At 35.7% G+C, this 17434-nt stretch overlaps 1 long non-coding RNA gene across 1 annotated transcript; it reads left to right on the plus strand.

Moving 5' to 3' along the window:
* Positions 1-5017: 5017 nt before the first annotated feature.
* LOC110351635 (uncharacterized) lies at positions 5018-16522 on the plus strand. The gene is made up of 4 exons (XR_005262726.2): positions 5018-5180; positions 6982-7134; positions 11533-11595; positions 16244-16522. It is a non-coding gene; the product is annotated as an uncharacterized lncRNA (long non-coding RNA).
* Positions 16523-17434: the final 912 nt, after the last annotated feature.

Raw genomic sequence — 17434 nt, forward strand, 5'->3', positions numbered from 1 at the left:
CCTGCAGGGATAATAAAACACTATAACAGTTCACTCACAGAGAAAGCTCTCAACTTATAGCTTTTTTTTTTTTTTTTTTTTTAGAGCTGAAATCAGCTTGCCTTTCTAGCAGCTCTAGCAGCACTGACACATTTATTCACTATAGATCAAACAAGGGTGTGTAAAACGACAAGGAAATATTAATGGAGACTGGTAATGCTAGAAAGGGCATTAAAATCTCCAGAAAAAAAAAAAAAAAAAAAAAAAAGACCTGGAGCAGCAAACCTTTGTACAGAATTTTCCAAATCTGTTTGCCAGAGTCATGATATTGTTATAGAAATTTGTTTTGTTTTGTTCTTGTTTCTTCTTATTTATTTATTTATTTATTTATTTATTTATTTTCACTGTTATCTTATGAATATTCTGCAATGCTCAGGGACCCCAGGAGCTCTACAGGAAAACAGAACACCATATGCAGAGAGAAGTTCTGGTATCTTCTCCTTTACCTACTCTCCATTGTTTAGATGAATTGTACTATATAATACTACTTAAAAGTCACAATATTTAACAAAACTTACTTTGGGAGAATTATAATGGAACACACAAGACACAAGTATCACTGAAGAGGCACATTAATAGGTACTTAGATACTTAAAAGTCCATACACACACAAAATATATATATATATATATGACATTGACTAATGATATCTTCTAAATATGTCAGACTGTGAATTTCTAGCTCATTTGCTTCCTTTTCTTTCATATGAGATTTGATTATTGGATATGGAATGTACCTAAATAAGGATTGTGCATGAAACAGATTTTACACCTTTAATTACAAGTAAGAATTGGTTAATGCTGTTGTATCCATCACCTCTCTTTTTCATGCTGATTCCATACAGTCTTTATATAGAAAGGAGTGAGTATAAAATGGGACTGCTATGAGCAAGACAAACTTGGGAAGGACTTGTATCCTGAATAGTTTGGTGGAAGTTTTCCGGCAGGCTTCTGAGCCTGGATAGTCTTGGGTTCAAGTGTGTTTGTTGGGAGACCCTCATTGCAAACCTCTGTTTTTAAAAGGTGAGCAGGGGGATTGTAATTTGGGGGTAAGAGGGCTCTGAACTGCCTTGCCTTCCAGCCTTCTGACTGCAGTGGTGGCAGGTCTGGCTTCAGTTCTTAAAAGAGAGTTTTTTTTGGCTAAATTTTCTAACCCAAGTACCTGCATTGTTACATGCTTAGCACTGACATGCAAATACTGATGCTCATACATATGTATGAATATGTCAGTGTCGGTCTTCAGCCGTGGATAGCTGTATGCTTGACTGGCATGTGTGTTACTGACTACTTGATTCTTGGATTCCAGTGATTTTTTAAGACAGCTGAAACCCCATTTTTTATTTATTTTTTAGTTAAACAATTAAAAAAAGAAAAAGAGAGAGAGAGAGAGAGAGAGAGAAAGAAGAAGAAAAGAGAGAGAAGGCGAAGGTTGATTTAAGTTTGGAATTCTGTTTTTGAAGGGTTTTTTTTTTTTTTTTCCTTCCTTTGGCTTTGGTGTTTTCTCTTAAGCTGTGTTTCAGCTTGCAGCAAGTGGTTGGCCACCCCTACCCTTCTGGTTCCTTGCTTTCTTTTACACTCTTCCAGAACATGTTTCATGCCTTCCTTCTTTCTTGTTTAGACTAAATTAGCCAATGAACAACCTGACCCAGCTGCTTAGCTGTTCCCTGATCTGCATTTTACTTCTTAATGAGCTCAGAGTGACAAGCTATTTAGGCTGCTCGTTCCAGCATCAGCTCTGACTCCATCTGTAACTTTAGTGCCACTTCTTTGTCAGCAATGCCAATTACAAATGTGTGCCTTTCTAATTTACAGCACTCTAGTTATAACGCCCACGCTGTGCTCCGTGTGTTCTCTCTTTGCTTCTTCTGTTTGTAGTCACCTGAGCAGACCTTCAGATTGTCAGAGCAAGGGTCTGCTACATGGCTGGCATTGATCAGCTATCTATAGCACCATATACAATTTGGCACCATGCAGATTATTTGCTCCCTTTCATCTGCCCTGAATTTGGAAAGCTCAGTCGGTTCACACGGGGTTCTACGAACCTGTCTGTGCATTGATCCTTCTGTGAACTGGCAATCCTGGAGCAAATGTGTTCCCTCACATATGATACTGCAATATGGGAAAAAGAATTACTTACTATGCATCTGTAGGGCTATATTATATTTTTCTTGGCATCCCCCGCATTCATCTGCAGAAAAATCTTAAATATGTTCCTCTTTTGCCCATGAGCGATAACTAGGACTTTATCCATTTCTTTGTGTGTATTGTTAAAAATGCAGAATCTCCTGAAGTCTATGATAGTAGCTTGCTACTTGCTACAGTTGTAGCAAGCAGTCTCCATTTCCAGTAGCTTATAATTTGGTCTTCTGATGAAAAAGCATCTACCTTCTGTTGCTGTTGTTACTGGGTGTGCAACTTCTTTTGACCTTTCAGTCTTCTCAGAAGTAAAACTTCTATCTAGAAATATGTTTGAGGGGATACTAAAGGAAGCAAACTGTTTGGTTCATTAGATTCTCAAAGAGACAGTTCCTCAGACTTCATGACAGGTATATTTAAAATTAATTAAAAGACAAAACTACTTTGTAGTGTTCATAATCTACTTTTTTTTCCTTTTTTTTTTTTTTTCTTTTTCTTTTCATATCTTCATGTTTCCATTGTTGTTACAGTTGGATGGATGTGTAAAGGCCATTATTATCTCTAATCATGCCAGATAATACAAGAACAATCTTAGTGTGAGTGTGCTTTCTTCTGCTTTATTTTTATTTTTTCCCCCTATTTGGACCATTTCTTAGAAAAGGTGGAACACTCTCATTTTTTGTATCAGTATGAGGAATGAGGGAACTCCCCAAAAATGATGAACATCAGGTGGAAGGTGTTACATATTTGGTAAGGTAGGACAACAGGCTTCCTTCTATGAGTTACCAGGCTACATTTCTTTTGTCAGATCCTGTGAGGTACTTTCAGCTGAAATGAGTGCATATCAGCCAACATATTCCTAAAATTACTAAACCTTTTATCTTCCATGGGCAAAGGAAGTACAACTTGGCTTGATACGCAGTACAAAAAAAGCACTAAAGAGCAACATTTAACATATATTTCTATGATATTATTTTCTCTTCAGGAAAAAAAAAAAAAAGGAATCTCTGGGTAAAATTGTTACTCACAGGTTAAAACTGATAGAAAGATGTTTGTTGCATTCAGGAATGTAACAGAGAAACTGCAAGTCAGAAATATTCATTTTAGAAAGTTTAGATCTTGAACCTGTAAAACTTTCTATGTAAAATTGCTGAGTTCAGACAGATCCACTTGACAAGACTGTGTGTGGATGGATTTTTGAACCATTTCTGGTCCCTATATGGTCAACTATTCATGACATAAGTCAGTTTTACAGGAGAAGAAAACAGTGAGGGACAAACAGTCCAACATTTAGCATTTCATGAGCAGCTAATACTGCAGTTTACTTAAATCATTACAAACATTATCAAATTTTTATATTTTATAGGAAATTCTACGATAAATGCTTCTGTATAGGAAATGTATCTTTGTTAATTACAAAGGCTGGCTGAAGTGAGCAATATATCTAGTTTCTTATATTAAACAAATATAGCAAGCCTAAGTGATGTCAATAGCAAAACATATGACCTTTCATTTTTTAATACTGCAGAATTCAGCTTATCTCTTTGTTGAAGGTTCCTCACTGAGAGGCTAGAAAAAAAAAAAAAAAAAAAAAAAAGGTTTTAATTCTAAAATATTATCATTAAAATTGGTATTTGTGCCTCAAAAACTTACATATGCTTTACTGTTTTGAGTATTTCAAACTTTCTAGAAAATGAGGAATTACAATTGTCAGTGTCCTTTCCACATGAGAGACTGGGTTGATGCCTGTAAGTTTTTCAGCTAATAACTTCTTTTAAATTAGTAAAGAATTCTACATATATGCAAGGAGAAGTAGGTAGTCTTTTTAACTCTGTCTTTTTTTTTTTTTTTTTTTAAGTTTAGTGCTAACAAGAATAAAACAATTTATTTTAGACATATTATTTTAAATTCAATAGGAAGACATGATTCTGATCAAAGTCTGTTTTCTGCTGTTCTTCTCCTCCTCCGTCTCTCCATCCTCTTTCAGGGAACATGCTAGGGGTGTGCTGGAGGGAAGAGTGCAGTGGTGTATGGATTGTGTTGTGCCCTGGCTATTCCTCAGCTGGTATATCAGCTACAGGGCATGATTACAAGCTGGCACAACTTAGAGCAGCCCTGAGGCTGCTCAAAATTGCACTGGGGCTGAACAATCCCCAGATGGCCCCAGGAGTTGGGACTGCCATTGTCACCATATTCCATTCCTGCACTCAGAATACCTTAGGCAAGGGAGAAAAATGTAGCAAGTGAACAGATCTGGAGAATTATGAATATGTCATTTTTAAGTAGCCACTTTACAATTTATAGGATCAAGATTTCCTCATTAATTTACATTGATATTACATCAGTTAAAGAACTGCTGTGTCAAGATAGGTCATCTTTTCCCAGCCTTATTTTTCTATATTTATTTATTTTTTTTTTTCTTATGGCATCAAATTAATAAATTAACTCATTTTAAGACTAGAAGTCTACAAGGCAATATTTTAACTTAACTTCCTGTATTACATAGGTCATTGAATTTCATCCTGTAATTTCTGCATTGAACCCTATGACTTGTAGCTGAGCTAGAACATACCTTTTAAAAAGCTATTCAATATTGATTTAAGGACTCCCACTGAAAAAGGATCTACCATGGCCCTTGGTAATTTGTTCCAGTGATTAATTATCCTCAGTGTTAATATTGTGCATCTTATTTTCAATACCTCCTCTTGCAATGCAGCACAGTTTCAATGGGAAAGACAGGAAACATATTACAGTGTTCTATAGAGAACCACAGAGCACCAATCCACCTGAAGCAAATATATTGTCACCCTCTTATTGCTTCCTTCCAGAGGTAATGAGGCGTCAATAATCTTGTGAAGACCCCTGAGAACTACAGACCTACCTGTAAATAACAGGGGCTCAAGCATGACATAAAAACTGATCTTCACCTCCTAAAAATTGCCAGAGAAATACCCACCTTTACACAGGATGAGCTTGCTGCGTGGGTCAGAAGGGCTAAGTATGCAGGTACACTTATTCCCTGGCTTGTACTTAGTATCCTCAAGGATGCAGAGGTGATTTTTTTTTTCCCCTGAGTGTGTGTGGCTGAAAATACTGCAGTTATCCCGATCTGTTCACAGAGCACATCATTTATCAGATTGGAATTTTTCATAAATTTCTATAGAAGCTAACATGGTGATGGAGGTGGCTGGAGGATATCAGCCTCCTTCCTTAATTATAAAACATAAACTATTGCTAAAAGGAAATGAAACCATTGCTTGTTTTCAGGCTAACTAATGCTGTCAGAGTAGCCAGTGGCTAAGAATTGGTTGCATTGCCTTCAGTGCTGGATAAAATCTTCTGTTCGTGAATGAAGCAGTACAGTTGGTACATGTTTTTCTCTTCACTTCTTCATCTCCAAATGTGCTTTAGTCCTAACCTAGAGGGACCACCTGTGAGTAAGAGGGTAGTTTAGTCTCCATGCTTATTCACTCCTTGGTCTCTCTGCTGAGACTGTCAAGCTAAGAATGCCAATTAGTTCAGCATTAACAAGCCTCTTTATGTGTTCTATTTGGCCTAAGAATTGACAGCTTCAGTTCTGAATTTTCTTGGTTATGTGGTTTTATGTTAAATTCTTGTTTCTCATGAAAATGCTCTCAAGCCACTAGTTGGGCTGTAACTAATTGTTTCAGAATTAGGAGTGGGCGCAAATCAAAATCTGGTCTGGTTACCCTTGGACTTGGATACATCACCAAATCTAAACTACACAGCTCACGCTTAAATGTGTTTACCATGCTCCTCTGAAATAAATTGTTTTGTGAAAGCTGTGAAAGGTCTTACTTTTGTATTGGTGATTGTGTATGGGTCTGATACAGAAGCAAAGAGTGGGGCTTGTAGCAAATCCTGCTCAGGGACAAATTTTGAAAAGTGAAAGAATTTTAATCCATGGTCTATATAGACTTCTTTGTACTTGTAAATTGCTATTAGCCCTCACCCATCAAAGTACTGCAAGTGCTGACTACTTCTGCGCAACATCAGAGAGATTGTGCTTTCTCCTGCTTTATTCTACATACTTAGGAAGAGAGGTAGCCTCCAGAAAACCATGCTGCCCCACTCCGTAGTTTTCATCTCTTCTTAAAACCTTCCATCGTGATCACTATAATGAAAAATATAATAAATAATTAGGCTATTGTACTGCTGAGATCATGGCACATCTCTGTATCTGGGATTTTTTTATTGCTTCCCTGTCCCTACCCACCCCATTGAACACTTTTACTAGATGTGTCAGGACTGATATTTTTGTGACTTTTTGTACAGGGTCTGCACTCCACTGGAGTACGACTTCGTAGTCTAGATTCTCATGCTTTGTAGCACCACTGATATGCAAGAAACATTAAGAACCTGCAAATAAGGCAAAACGAGAGAGATTGTTTCTAATTCTGTTTTTCATGGGCTCTATTGCACTAGTCAGCATGCCTGAAAAATGTCTCCATGCATGTTGTTTATAGCCTTGTTGCATTAGTCAGCTTCCTTTAATAAATCAGATACGAGTTGTGACATGCTGTTAATTCAATCACTAATAACCTGCTCAAATTGCAAATCTATGTCAGCAGGTTGGTGTTGATTAAGTTGTAGTCACTACTATCATATTGTTTTAAATGACTGATAATTTTTATTTGCTGCACTGGTAGACTGCCCTCTCTGATTTTTGTTGTTGTTGGTGGTGGTGGTTGTGGTTTTGTTGTTGTTGTTGTTGTTTCCCTCTCCCCTTGTAAGCTTAGAGAAATGACACAAATGACACAAATGGCCCTGTGGTGGTCCTCTATAGGCCTTTCTCCTCTGTTTGCTGCAAAGAGAGCTGGTAGCCACTAGAGGGGAGGAGACTGCCGGCTTTCCTGAGTGCTTCACGCTACAGCTTGAAGGTGCAGAAGCTGTCACAAGACTGGTTGCCCAACGAAATGGTTTTTAAAATTTTATGAAGGTTAGTAAAATATAAAAATAATAAAAAAAATGTTTTCCCCCCTGCCCCCAATCCCCCTTAATGCACTTGAACTATTAATTTCTCAGCACATAGGCTCTCTTTGGAGTGTTGGTATCTCAGGTGATGGCTGGGGGAGGGAAAATCCTACCGTAACAAACATTTAAAATGTGTCTGAAGATAATATGTTAAATTTTTCAAAGCAAATGTTATATTTTCTGTGCAAGGATAGTGGCACATTAGTGTTTTGTCAAGGAACAGGAAACATTTATTTCTTGTGTGAAATGAGAAGTTTTGATTTTTTGTGTTGAAACTTTCCAAACATTCTGTCCATTTCCCCCACCACCCTCAGGAAACTACCGATGCTGAAGGAATGACTAAAGTAGTAGAAAACTTAAGCAGCATTCTAACAAACTTTTTGAACCATATAGGTTGTCATATATGTAACCTATTCTAACCCAGAAGAGCAGAAATTCTCATGTTAGCATCTGTAGATGTATAAATGTATATTTCTGTACCTTTATAGATACAGTCTGACCTTTCATTTAATTTATTTATTTTTTTAAACAGAGTAAAATTCTTGGTATTGTTAAAGAGCTATAATGTAGAACTGTAGCTTGTTACACTTACTCTCCTGAGTGTAATTGCACTAAGATCATTCAGTTTCCATTTGGAAAGCCAGTGGCAATTACTGGAATACAATGTATCATGCATTTGCTCACTGGATATAAAACGTATATACTAATTCGCAATAAAATGTAACAGCTGTCAGTGCATTTTCTGCTCTGTTACTTCAATAAATTGGAACTCTGACTAGAAAATGGGAATATTGCATTTTTACACACTCCGTAATGTGTTTGCTTTTTGCAAATACAATTTATTTTTTTCATGACAAAAATTGTGGTTTGTTATTACTGGTAGTGGATAAATATTCTTATATCAGAATGAATTACACATGGTATCTGTAAAGAAGTAGTAATATTTTCTGCTTTTTATTGTAGCCTGTCTCCCGTAAACAAAATGCACTTAACCTACTTCTGTCACATACTAGGTATATTTTTTGTTAGCACTGCAATGGTTGGGGGAAGGGGTGGGGGCGGGGGGAGATGGGGCGGGGGGAATATTTTACCATACCTCTGCAGGTATTTGGATAACTGGCTAATATTTTGCAGGAGACTGCTGTTTCCCTCTTGGATTTCTTTTTATTTTTATAAACCTATATATAGATAAATAGTCCTGAAAGACAGTTATTAACCATGATTCTTCACATTATGAACTAGTGCATCTGAGTTTTATTTAAAATAAAATGCCTGCACATTTGTGTAATTTTGTTACTTGAGGTCAGACTTTTCACAGATAATTAGCCTTTTACACACTGTGAAATCAACCTGCATTGGTTATTTGGCTAGACTCTTTGCTTCTGTTCTTTATTTCCCAGAAGGTTAACGTGCTGAAAATCTAGCTGCAAGCACATAGTACTGTCTCTTTGTGTTGCTAATTATCCCGTTGCATAATTATTAATATCAGGAGCAGGAAGAGGAAACAAGCACACCAAATAGTCGTGAATGCTAGTGTTCTGGCAGGAAGCTAGTCCTGCATTAATAAAATGTGCCTGTGCCAATATCACAGAAGATAGGAGCGTTCCTTGTTAAGGATCATTTATTAACTGAGATCATCTTTTAGTTCGCCTTGGGGTAATGACTAATGTCAATGGCAAATTTCACAGTTGTCTAGAGAAATGAATTAAATTTGTAATAAAAAGCCCTTCGGCTTGTTGTACATGTTCATTTATTGGAGTAGTTGAACTAGGAGAACTGTAAGGCAACCAAGAACATCGGCTTAATTTTCCTTACATATAATAGTGACCTTTAGCTTTATATTGAAAAAAGTTACCTATTATAGACTGGTAAATTAAATGAGAAGTTCCTCTAATGCAAAATAAACTAAGTGACTGAGCTAAGTTAAACGGCCCTTGAGCTTATGATTTTTTTTTTTTTTTTTTTTTTTTTTTTTGACAGAAACAAATCTTTCTTTTCTACTTCTGTTCTGTGTAAGCCTTCTAAAGGTGGTTTGATGTCTAATCAGTCAGGTAAAACAATACAAAGTGGGATGCTAAAATGTTATTAGAAGTCAAAGAATACTAGGATGATTAGAAACTTGGGATCGTATGTTTTGGATATTGAAAGTATGGCTTTTTTTTAAAACTTTGAGATGTCCTCTATGCATTTTCTCCTACAAGCTCAAAGAAACCTGCATTAATTTATATATATATATATACATAGACATATATATATATAGGTGGTGGTTTTAGTTTTGTTTGTGTGTGTGTGTATGTGTGTGTGTACATTAAAAATACAAAAACAAGTCTTCAGATATTGTCACTGCAGGAAATAAATACAAAATTCTAAGAAAAATATCCAAATGTATGGATTGAGAATTTAAATCCTCCTCTGCTCCTAGATCAAAGGACAAAAAAAGTTTCTGATTTCAGTGTATGTACTTTAGTCTTGGGAAAGATAATAATCTATGTCCTACCAACAATTTAACACAGCCTGTATTTAACTGTTAGTGTAGTAGGTTTCTCCTCAAAGTTATACCATGCCTTATTGAACACAAGAAAAATATGGGGAAAATCCCAATGGACAGCAATAGAAAAATCCTGCAGCCACTGAAAGAAAATGGAGGTGGGAATGCATTTACTCTACCATCAACACCTAGTTAGGCTTAGGATATGGTTATATGGTAAACTCCCAAATCATGAGATGCATGAAAAATAGTCAAAATTCACACAAGAGTGTTGTCTTACTTTGTGTGTTTGTCAAAGTTCATGACAGAATTGCTGCACCAATGCTTGTAAAATGAATCCTGTGTTTTATATAGATTCTTCATTTAATTCTGTATAGTGTGTGTTTTTGTGTGATCTGATGGTAAAAATCTTGTGCTTGTTTCCATCAAAATTAATATGACAGTCATCCTTACTTAATTACCCTGAAGAATCCTGATGTTCTCTGTAGAGGAGAAGCACTTTGTCTACACCATATAATGAAAAAAAACAACTTTTTAAAGTTTGGTAAAAAGCTGTATATTTTAATGGATACTTTCCCCATAGTAAATATATTTTTAATAGTTTGTCAGGTGAATAGAAGGATGTTCTCAACACACCTGACCAGCCTTAGCAAGAAATTTGGAATGACTGCTAAAATCATGAAAATGCAAACATAGATACAATTTCTTAATAGCAACCAGGACAAACCACAGGTTGTTAACAGAGATACAGACATAGGAATTTTTAAAGAAATCTTGGCAACTCCTGTTTATATTATTCTTGTGTGACAAACTGAAGAGTGAATCATTTCAGATGTGAAATTAGACTGTGTAGGAAAGGATATAGCCAAGTGTACGATCCAGGGATTGTGATGCATCCACTGGGAGTCAGTGTTGCCGGGGGTCTTTTTTGCACCAGTCAGCTAATGCACCCAAACTAAGGAGGCAGAAAATAGGGAGTTAAATGTGAAGGTACAAAGCTGCTAATGGTAACTGTTTATTTTATCTGACAGAGAAGGTCAACTTTAATTTTGTATCTGTCACATGCCTGAATTCTAATGCATCATCTTAGCAGCTTTTAAGAATATTCCAGAAATGGTTACCAGAAGATAATGCAGAAAAGAAGCATGGTAATGTTCATAAATGGGGGAGGGAAACAGTAGACTTACATTATTCTTTGGTACAAATCCTTTCTAACTTTAGTGGCACACTGTCTTCTTTATTTAAAGTTCAGATTAACATTTATTGCTTGGATAGGATGATACCTAATTGAAGAAAAATTGTCATCTCTATGGCTCTGAGCAAAATCTAGAATTTTATCTTTTACCTTACTTTAAGTGCAGAAAAATATTTTAGAATATCTGTTTCTTAAGTAGTAAACAAACAAACAAACAAAACACTTTTGTTTAGCTGTGTGAAATTGTATTTTCATGCCAGCAAGGATGTACAGTAGCTAGAGGTTTTCATTTCAAAAAGGCTCTTCTAAATACCAGCCATTGAAAGATGTGAATATGGTAAGCAAAACCTGTGTTTTTAAAATAAATATTCTAATACCTGCTCAGAATGTGAGTATGGGTATGTACTAAAAGTATGCAATACTTTACAATAGTTTTCACTATGTTGGCTTTAAGTTGTGGGATTTTTTATTTTATTTTATTTATTTATTTAATTTTAAGGCAGAGGGAAAAAAAGAACATAAAGCTAGAACTTGATCTAAGCATGATACATAGTGACTGTATACAGGTATTTTCAAATTTAAATATGCGGTTTTCTGAAGCAAATCAAGATATGTCCTTATTTTTCTGGAAAAGGAGAACTTCCACCTAATTTTCTTCCACATTTTTTTTTTCCCCTTAGAAAGTGTGTAAGTGAAAATACAAAGCACCTTCCAAGAAACTCAGCTAAATGAATGCCCTTCAGGTAGGAATAGGAAAGTATGTTATTATTAAATGATTTTATAAATATACATATATATATATTCTTACAACTCAAGTACCATAATAACCATTTGATGAATGCCTTGAGTACCTGCACCACTTGTCAAACTGTTTCAGAAATTCTGGTGTGAGAAGTACCTGAAATTTAGGTATCTTTATGTAAGTTGGCCAGATATAGATTAAAACAGCTGAGCTTGAAAATATTGTGTTACTTTTTTTTTTTCCTATTATTGTTATTGTTGTTCTTTCTTTCTTTATTTTTATATTTATTTCCTTTTTCTTTTTTATTTTTTTGCAATTCTTTTAGTCACCTTTAGGAAAAGATCTTTAGTCTGTGTTCTCTGAACTTTCTGTTTGCTTAAAATAAATTTGGTATTTTATACTAAGAGGTATTTTCTCTTCTCTTCTCTTCTCTTCTCTTCTCTTCTCTTCTCTTCTCTTCTCTTCTCTTCTCTTCTCTTCTCTTCTCTTCTCTTCTCTTCTCTTCTCTTCTCTTCTCTTCTCTTCTCTTCTCTTCTCTTCTCTTCTCTTCTCTTCTCTTCTCTTCTCTTCTCTTCTCTTCTCTTTTTTTTCTTTTTTTCTTTCGCTTTTATATTGTATTATTTACTTTTCGTATCCTTAGCTGACCATAAAGCAGCATGGGACGAATAAAACAGAGATGGGTGGGGCTCTCTGAAAGATTCATTTCTCTCTGTGCATTTCTTTGCTGTAGAATAGACTTTATGCTTATTCACAGAAAGGGAGTTCAGAAATGTTTTTAGAAAATGCAGATGTGAAAAGCATTCTTAATAAGGATGGGAAAAGAGTTTGCACTCCCCTTTTAACCATGCTCTCACCTCAGCCCTTTTCAGCATGTAACCTTATTCTCTGTGGGATTACTTGGATGAAAACCAATTAGAGAACTGCTCACACAATATAAATGCATACAGATTAGTACAGATTGAACAGTACCAATGCCAACTAATCATACAGTATATAAAGTCCTAAACAATATAGATATTAAAGAATGATGGGAAAATGGACTCATATTGTTGTAAAACTGAGCACAAAATGGAAGCAGCATAAAGCTGTTTATTTAAATAATAAATAAAGTATAGGCTTTCGCTTTCCCCCCTCCTTTTTTTTTCTTTTTTTTTCTTTTTTTTTTTTTTTTTTTCTCTTTGTGGCAATCTGCCCATAGACAAACTAAGTATACCAAAGAACATGTCAGCCTACATGTTTTCCTGGGTATTCCCCATCCCTTCATGGTAATGCTACTTCATTGTTGCTGTTTCTCATCCTTTAAGTGCCCACCCCCTCGATAACCTCACATGCAGTGCTTATTCTTCAGCTGGATTTAGGAGGAGAAAATGGTCTCCTCCAAGAAGGATGCTCATGACACAAAGATGTCTAGGAGGGACTCTGAATATATATGAGTTATTTTAATGCATGGACCCAAAGGACTGTGAGACCTGGAGGGTTTGTTTAGCTGAATGAAACCTGAAGAACCGGGAGATCAGACATCGTTTCCCATTGCACTGGTATTGTCAATTCCTGACATTCCAGGGAGGATATCTTGAGGAAAATACAGTACTTTTTCTCTGCACGTCTGTTGCCCAGCAAAAGAAATGAAATTAAGAGAAAATGCAAGTCTCCTTCAGGTTTCATGCTCCCTCCATACTACAATGTGTGTTCTGATGTGTCTACAACTGTGGTCACTTATTTCCTACTATTTCTGTTACCATTAATAAGCAAATGTTTTCATGATTAAGAATAGAGCCAGGCTTTCTGACAAGAAGTAAACTTTTTCAACCCTTCTCCAATATTTCTTTGTTATATGTAATCATAGTGAATGAAACCTTTTGAGTCTTTAAGTAATGTCACAGACAATTTTCAGTCTGTTCCTAATTAGAACCATGTGAGGTATCTATTACTTACTTTAATATTGAAAGGGATTTTTAATACATGAAAAACCTTTTGGCAACAGTCTTTAAAAAAATGTGCTAGAATTTTGAGTGGACTCCTTTTCATCTTCTCCTGAATGTTTGTCTGACTGATTTCTTAACTGTTGAACTAAATTGTCCTCTTACTATTACAACAAATGTGAGAGTAATAAGTCTATCTAGATATATCTACAAGCCAAAAGTAAATGATAGCAATACACATAAAAACAGAGTCATACTCATATAGATAAAAAACAAAAAAATAAGAAAAAAAATAACAACAACAAAACATTGAGACAAGGAAACAGAATACTTTACAGGAGAGATTGGTGTATACATCAATCTTCTCCAGAACAGCTGTCATTTTTAGACCAGCCATGATTATGCATTGAATTTTACTCTCATAGTGTTTGCTATAGTATTCAGAAGAAAAAAAAAAAAAAAAAAAAAAAAAGCTAATTATCGTAGTAACTCCCTGTACTATATGGTGCCTGTTTGTTTCTAGCTTCAAAGAAGAGAAAAAAGAAATCTCTTCTATCATGGATATTACGTAATTTTAGTTGCCTTTTTGTGCTCCAGTTTTAATAGAGACATGAAGGATCTCAAAAGCCTGCATGCATTAATCTTTCAATGTACCTAAAACCCAGAGCCAAATCTTGAAATGTGTACTTGGGTACTAATTATGTCCTCACAGAAATATTGGGTGGGCCCTTTTGTGCATGATGTCCTAGATGATGTCTAGATGTTATCACTTCACTAGATGTAGTAGTCCAGTAATGATTCTCCAGTCATGATAGAATATCATTTTAGGAGACATAATGGAGAGAGCGATCAATAGCTAATAAATTGCCTGGTATCCAAGCAGTGTGACTTGTTAATGCCACAAGGCAGAAGAGGGCAGCAGGTTCCCACCATCTAGCTTGAGTTTGTATAATCCACTCCTCCGTCCAGAGTTAGCTCTAGACCCACAGGCAATGGGTACAGAACTAACTGTTTCTTTGGTAAAGCTTTTCATTTTGATCCACAGATGAAAATGTGCATTAGCAAATATGAGGAACTTCATTGGGAATTTTGGATTTTGTACCAGGGATGTTATCACTGGGGTTTTTCATGCCAAGTCTCAGAGAATTTGAGGGAATGCTGACCTTTTTCATCAGAAATTCAGAACTGATCATTTGACCTTTAAAAAGAAGTATCTTCTTATCATTGATATGAATAATTTCTTGGATTGCCTTGAATGAGACTTATCTCCTCAAATGCCATTCTTGCCTTTACATCATTATTGCCTAGCCTACCCTAGTCCAACTGTAGAATAGAACCAGCTGCCCCTGTTGCACTGCTATGGAAAGCCAAACCCTGATCCTTCTCAAAATGTAAAAAAGTGCCCACTCAGTTCATCTGATGTTTAAGTCCCATGAGGAGATGTTATTACTTACTATAATGACCAACACTGCAGATAGAAAGTCCTAATTTAGAGCACTTTGCCACATCACCTATCACAGCAAGTCAAATTAAGCACAATTTGAAAGTAATTAGTCCTGTCTAACAAGTAGGACTATGTTATGCAGATTGACAATGAAAAAATATTTTTATTTTCCTATCTGTCACATATTTTTCAAGGACCACTCCAGGAACTGAGGCATCATGAACCCAGAAGCTTTAAAATAGTGAAAGAGCTATTAGGTCATCAACTCCTCCCTTCACCTAGGAGAGATTATTTACTGACAGAATAGTCTGAAGCACTTTGTCCAGCCCAAGGTTTAATGACACTTGTGGTTGTCTAGAAATTCTGGCAGCAGCAACAATATTCTACATTAAATAAATAAATATATAAATAATCATTGGACAAAACCCACTAACATAGGAAATGTTATATGCTTAGAGTCTTTATGTGAGGTTTTTGCAGTCTCAGAAAACACTTCCAGCAGAACCATAGAAGGTCTGGGCCAGTTAAGGAAGGATGTCCATGATTTTGGAACATAAGTTATAAATGTTAGCAGAGCACTGATTTTTTAATAATAATTTTTATGTTGTTCTATAAAAATGTGTTGCTGGGAAAAAAAAAATGAAAAAAAAAAAGTAAAGGATGGAAGGTTGCATTTGAGTGGACAAAGGAGAAAATTGGCTGCCAAGGGTAATAGAAGTGCAGTGTAACACTATTTCTGTTTTAGGTATAGGAGAGTGTAAGAAAGCAGCACACTGATTACTGATTCATGTGAAAAAGCTTGCTACCTCCTGAAAAGAGTACTAACAAGACATCATGGGTGAATTCCTGTCCCCAAAGAAGTGAATGAGGATCTTGCCATGGACTTTCTTGAGGATAGGATTTCACACACTAGCTGAAATTTAGTTTGTGTCGTGCAGAGCCGAGGGGTTGATGCAACTTCAGCTTATGAATATACACATATAGCATTCACCATACTGGGAAATGAAATACAGTCTTCTGTGTTTCAGAAAGAAATTCTGAAATTCTCTATTCAAAGAAATAGAGAGAAGTCAAAGTCCGGGGTGCTTTCTATACCATCTCCAGACTGGTGCTCATTTCTACTAGACTGATGTTAGCCCCAGACATTTTTTATGAGTTTACATTCCAGAGAATAGCCTACCTGAAAGACATTTTCTTTCAAATTTTCTCTAAGTCCCTTTTAATATTCTGTTGATGTTCCTGAATGTGTAAGTAAGTAATTGATATGTTATTGTTATGCTTAGATTTCAGGTGTATTTTGAATGCTATCTTCAAAGAAGTGGTGTCAGAGCATCATGTGAATTGTGAAGGAAAAGAATGTCATAGCTGACTATCTCCTTGTGACCAATAAAGCTTTGTGCCATGCTCTTTCAGACTTCACTCTGTCATTGATACTGTCAGTTCTCCAGGCTTCCTGCTAGTCATATTTACTATTCTAGGCTGGGGCAGGGGGGAACTGCCCCTCAAATAGCTCAAATTGCTCAGTGGGAATGCTGGAGATCAGGATGAAGACCTTGAGTGGATTAGTGATCTACTCCTTAGTAGATGCAATGTTGTGTTTTGTACTATTTGGTGCATCCGTATGTGCCCTGGGTACTTCTGTAACACTTGAGCTGTAATTTTCATTGAGATCATCTTCACCTGCAGTTTTAATAATTCAGGTTTAATATGAAAGAAATTATACATATGGCCTCACAGACAAATCCTCCAAGTGTTTCACCTTTCATCATTTATGTTTATAGAAAAGCTTCACATTTTCCACAGCTTGTTCACCCTCCCATACTAATAAATCTGGATTAGAGAGAGAGAGAAACAAACAAACAAACAAATGCAACATTTTAGAAAGAGTACAAATAATGTATTTTTGAGTATGAATTGTCTTGGAGGACAACAACTCAAAGTGATTTTTTTTTTTCATAATTTTCAAAAATGTACAAACCCTTGTTTTACACTTATATTTTTGATGTTGCAAATAAAATATTGTTATTGTCCATTCTATATGTTTCTGGTGCCCTGGGAATAGTTAAATAGAGCATTTTCATATTAGAGAACCCAGAAGTAAAGTGGAAAATACGTATCAAAAGAGATAATATCCTGTAAGAGTTGAGGATACTGAATTTAGAAAAGAAGAAAAAAATTCTCAGCTGAGATCTGTCATTTCTGCTTCCTTCATCTGCTTTCAACTTACATAATGAACAAAACTTTTTAGCAATTTTAGCATTCTCCACCCAGCTGTTCACATAAGCACGTTGCTTCTATAGTGAAGCCTACATACAGAAAATAGATTTTGTTATAAATCTTAAACATTTCAATGATACGAAGAAAGGGAGACCCTGTGTGCCACTCATCTTACTCAAAGAAACATGGCTGCTAGAGTTGGAGGTGCACACTGATGAATAGGATGTTCCTCTAGAGTACTCCATCATTTTGTCTCC

Source organism: Anas platyrhynchos, chromosome 1, assembly GCF_047663525.1.
Source record: "Anas platyrhynchos isolate ZD024472 breed Pekin duck chromosome 1, IASCAAS_PekinDuck_T2T, whole genome shotgun sequence".
NCBI lineage: Eukaryota > Metazoa > Chordata > Aves > Anseriformes > Anatidae > Anas > Anas platyrhynchos.